General features: G+C 44.4%; 1 pseudogene across 1 annotated transcript; it reads right to left on the bottom strand.

The window, feature by feature from the left end:
• Nucleotides 1-3,703: 3,703 nt before the first annotated feature.
• On the bottom strand, nucleotides 3,704-4,271 carry LOC308516669 (small ribosomal subunit protein eS7-like; annotated as a pseudogene). Its single transcript has one exon. The product of its transcript is annotated as a small ribosomal subunit protein eS7-like (transcript).
• Nucleotides 4,272-5,221: the final 950 nt, after the last annotated feature.

The raw sequence follows: 5,221 nt of genomic DNA, 5'->3' as shown, positions 1-5,221 counted from the left end.
CAAGATGATTGCTGCCTGGAGGTTTCTCCTCCCCCCCTCTCCCCACCAGGAAAGCCAGAGAGAAGAGCGGTGGCCACCCAGAGGAAAAAACACACTACCTTTGTAAGAGGAGGAGTAGTCAAATAGTCCTAAAATGTTTTTTTTGTGGGGAGGAGGCTTTGAAGAAATTGTTAGACAGAAAGAGTCATCTTCAAACACCCCAAAGCAAAGAAGGCCTCAAATGCAAGAAACTGGCCCCCAAGAGAATTAGTCAAAATCAGAATGACTTTCTGCCTCTCTACCTTTTCCCATCCCTCTTTGCCTCTGGCCGGGTGAAACCTGGTGACAAACCAGGGGACAGGAGAAATGCTGAGAGCTGGGAGGCACTGCAGGGGAGAGGGAACGATGGACGAGGCCCGTCTTTCTCACTAACCGCCGTCAGCCTTCAGCAAAACCCTCACCAGAAACGAGTTAACATGGAACCAGGCAGGAAGTTGTGCTTCTTACATGGGACTGGACATTCCGGTTTCTGAATTAAGACAGTTTTCCTGACTTAAAGTGACTTGAAGACTCTTTTCATTGCCTAGGAATCTTTCAGAAATGTGATGCTGTCCGAGATTTTGTCCAGGGCCAGTGGGAGTACTTCCCCTCTGCTGACATTAAAAAATAATTTTTTTTACAACTGATATTAGGGAGGAAGGGAGATGGAGAGAGAGATGAAAACATCAGTGATGAGAGGGGTTCCCTGACCACTGCCGCCTGCACGCCCCACACTGGGGATCGAGCCCACACCGGGCATGTGCCCTGACCGGGAATCAAACCCTGACCTCCTGATTCATAGGTCGATGCGCTACCACAGAGCCACGCTGACCGGCTTCTTACATTTTAAAGAAAAGTCAAACCCTGCGATCACCTCCGGTGAGTCCTGCTTGCTCACAGCATCAGAGCCGGTGTTCCTATTGGCTGATGTTTACTGTGTGCTCGCTGTCTTCCAGGCGCTATGCTAACTATTAATGTGTTTATCTCATGATTCTGCCAACAGCCCTATGCGACAGGCACTCTGGTCCTATTTTACACGCAGGAAAACTGAAACGGAAAGACAGGAACTAACTTCCCTGAGGTTTCCACACACCGATTTCGAGTAGAGCAGGCATCTGAAGCCAGGGGCTCTGACAATGCTTCATCCTTGACCCGATTCACATTTCCTCAGCAATGGGGCTGCTTTCCCGCTCCCATTCCTCACGCACAGCACGGCGGTGACATCTAGTGCTCCACCAAGTTCTCATTAGCGCGTGGTGCAGAGATGGCGGCAACATTCCGTAGTAACACACACAACAGTCAACACAGCAGCAAAAAGGAGCTTGGGCTTTGGAGCTGATGCACCTGGGTTTGAAACCTGTCCTGACTTCGGGGAAATCACTGAGCTTGTCTGTGCCTCAGTTTCCTCAGTTGTAGAATGGAATAATGGTGCCATCATGGTGGTGTGCTGAGGGCCAGAGAAGATTACAAACACATAAAGCACCTGACTGTACCTGGCAGGTAGCACCCAGGAGACGTACCTGCCATCGCATATGGCTCAGCAACGTGATGACGTTGGCTTCCTTGGGTGTTGTGTTATGTTGGATTCTGAACCAGCAGAGGTAGAGTTTGGCCATGACAGACAGGTGGATCCAACCCTGAGCAAAATCATGTGGTAGAATTGAAGCTCCTGAACAGCCCACGTGCTGCCTGGCGTCATGGCTGGCTGGACGCTCCTGCTAGTGGGCTGTTCCCCAGTGTTTCCAAGTGCACCGCCTCCCCTTGGCGGCTGTCATATTACAGGGGTCCCTGTGCTAATTCCTAAATCCGCTTATTCATAGTTGTAGTTACATGATGTAATTAACTAGTATTTAAATGAAGTATGGCCACGACAAGATTAGAGCACCTTTGCGGTTATCCACCTGCCTTTGGTTTTCCATCTCATTAGAGGGGGAATTCTGTCCTCATGCTTTCTTCTCTTCCTTTTATTTTTGGAGAAAAAGCTGACTGAACCCATTCATACTAGACATAAATGGCTGCTGCCTTTCTCAAGGTCAATTGCACTTTAGTAGGAGTTTAATGCTCTAACTAACAGAAGAAGCTCTAAATGCAGGAGTTGAGTACCAAGGGCAGGGTGACTGTCTCATCCTGCCCCAAACATGCTAACAGTCCTCCTGGATCCTCCTCTGCATGCTTAGGAATCGGGTGCTGTTTCTGCTATAATCATACATTGCCTTTTCATGCCCATTCCTGCCTCGGGCCAGAGTAAATGGAGGCTACTTATCTATAATGTAGGGTCAGTATACATTATAAGTAAATTAGAAGCTGTACTTATGGTATAGCTTCTCCAGCCCACAGAATAAGCTCCCAATTTTTATTCTTTTGTGGCAAACCCCAGGTCCAGAGCTACTCAGTCTGTCTACTGCCTTGTGAATTCCCTGAGGGTGAAATGTGTCTTTCATTTACCTTGGCACACTGCCTTGGTAAATGCTCATGGAACGAAACACTTGAATCCCACTTAATGTATGATCGTTTTAACTTCCTTTTAATGCAGAATTAAGAACGTGATGCAACTGAAATCAGACAATTAGAAAGGACTTAGGGAAATTGTAGTCCAGCCATCTCACTTTGTACAAGAGGAAATTAAGCCAAAGAGAGGTGAAATAACTTGCTTAAGGTCATACAGTGAGTTAATTCCAGACCTGGATTTAGAACCCAGGTCTCCTGACTCCTAATCTGGGGATCCTTTGCTGTTCTAGCTGTTATATTTGAAAATCAATAATAATAAAAGTGTAATATGTTAATTAGACTGGACGTCCTTCAGGATGACCTTGCGGATGAAGCCTGGGTTAAGAGGGAAGCCCGGGTCCCAGGTGCCAGAGGGCAGCCAGCCGGGAGAAGGAAGGCCTATTCTTGCACAAATTTCGTGCATTGGGCCTCTAGTGTATTAATAATATCCAACATTTATTTAGTGTTACTATAGTCCAGATGTAATTAATAGCCCTTCACATTTATTAACTCATTTCATTCTTGCAAGAATCCTATGAAATAGACACAATTACTAGACCATTTTATGAATAAAGAAATTAAGGCATAGAGAGGGTAAGTAACTTGTCTAAGTCAATTGGTACAATCATATCTTCAAACTAGGAATTTGGCAGAAGGTGCCATGAATAAATGAATATTTCTTTGATTCTTCTTTTTTAAAAAACGGAGATAGAATTGATATATAATATATTAGCTTCAGGTGTACAACATGATTATATATATACTAGAGGCCCAGTGCATGAAATTCGTGCACTGGGGGTGGGGTGGGGGGTGTCTCTCAGCCTGATATCCTTAGCATTGCCATGGAGGCAGGAGAGGCTCATGCCACTGCCGCTGCACTCGCCAGCCGTGAGCCCAGTTTCTGGCTGAGTGGTGCTCCCCCTGTGGGAGAGCACTGACCACCAGGGGGCAGCTCCTGCATTGAGTGTCTGCCCCCTGGTGGTCAGTGTGCGTCATAGCAACTGGTCGTTCTGCTGTTTGGTCGATTTGCATGTTAGCCTTTTATTATATAGGATAAATATTGACATGATCACCATAATAAGTCTAGTTAACATTTAGCACCACAGTTACAAATTTTTTTTCTTTTAATGAGAACGTTGAAGATTTACTCCCTTAGCAATGTTTTGTTTTGTGAATGATATTCTATTTAGTCATTTTATTACAACTGAAACTCAGAATTCAAAACGAATATCCTTGCCCGTGAGCCTCATATAGACCCCAGGAAAGTTTCAGCCTTGTGCTCCACATTGTCCTGCTGTGTGAGTGAACCTTTATGAGCTGGCTGCCATCGGGTTTCCCTCGGATTCTCTTGCCCACAGTTTCACCTGGGAAAACCAAGTCCTCCAGATCACATCACGCATGTCAGAATGAGGCTTCTGGGCCCTTTTGCTTATTCTTTGTTCAGCTTTTCCGAGCTGGCTTAGGCAGCATTCTCCTCGGAGCGATAATGACAACGTGCTTCCCATTGAACTTTTTCTCCAACTCACCTACAAGCCAGACTTGGATTTTTTGGAAAGATTTCAGTTGAGGAACAAGAACAAAGATTATAATCGCTTTCCAACCGCCACCTACTTCAATGTCCTTGGATGCTGTTATATTCAGCCCCTGTAGCTGGGCCTTGAGATCCGAGTTCATCTCCAGCTCTAGGAAAGCCTGGGAGATGCTGGACAAAACTGGTCTGGCTTCTCACCATTGGGCTTCAGGACCTTCATGCTCAAGGAGAACATGGTCTTCTTGGTGAGACCGGCCTGGGAAGAGGCCTAGGTCTCCCAAGAGCTCATCAAATCTCTCTTTAAAAAGAGTATGTTTTGATTGATTTCAGAGACAGGAAGGGAGAGGGAGAGAGAGATAGAAACATTGATGAGAGAGAAGCATCAATATTGTTTGCCTGCCTCCTGCACATCCCCTGCTGGGGATTGAGCCTGAAACCTGAAATGGACCCCTGGTGCACGGGTTGATGCTCAACCACTGAGCTACACCAGGAGGGCCATATATTGATTTTTAAATTTGTGTTTTAACTATTTTAAAAACATCTCAAATAATGTAAAGGTTAATTAAAACTGCAAAAAGAAGAATGTATCAAACTGGAGCAGACTATTATCTATATTTAATAAAAGCTTTTGTAAAAAAGAAAATGAAGGCTTTAAGAATCCAATTGGAGACTAAAGAAAAGAAGCCAAACCCTAACTGGTTTGGCTCAGTGGATAGAGCGTCAGCCTGCAGACTCAAGGGTCCCAGGTTCGATTCCGGTCAAGGGCATATACCTTGGTTGCGGGCACATCTTCAGTAGGGAGTGTGCAGGAGGCAGCTGATCGATGTTTCTCTCTCATCAATGTTTCTAACTCTCTATCCCTCTCCCTTTCTCTCTGTAAAAAAATCAATAAAATATATATATTTTTTTAAAAGAAAAGAAGCCAAAATTTTAGCAGCCATAAAAGAAACTTCACTACATATAAATCCCTTCAAAATGGTCATCATGAAACTATAGAAACATGTTCTGATGATATTATTCTTACATTATTTATAAAACTCCTCTTAAGAATTTCCTCTAGATCCTATTGCACTTGTTGTTGTTGGTAATTATATTAGTCAAGTTAACACATAAAATGAACTGTGACAGTAATGTTTTCAGTAATGAAAAAGTTGTCCTATTTGGGGGGATAAATTTGATTTTTAG

The sequence above is a fragment of the Myotis nattereri genome (genome assembly GCF_964212035.1).
Source record: "Myotis nattereri genome assembly, chromosome: 3".
Lineage (NCBI taxonomy): Eukaryota > Metazoa > Chordata > Mammalia > Chiroptera > Vespertilionidae > Myotis > Myotis nattereri.
Note: the sequence above shows the minus strand (reverse complement) of the source record. Positions and strands in the feature narration are given on the sequence as shown.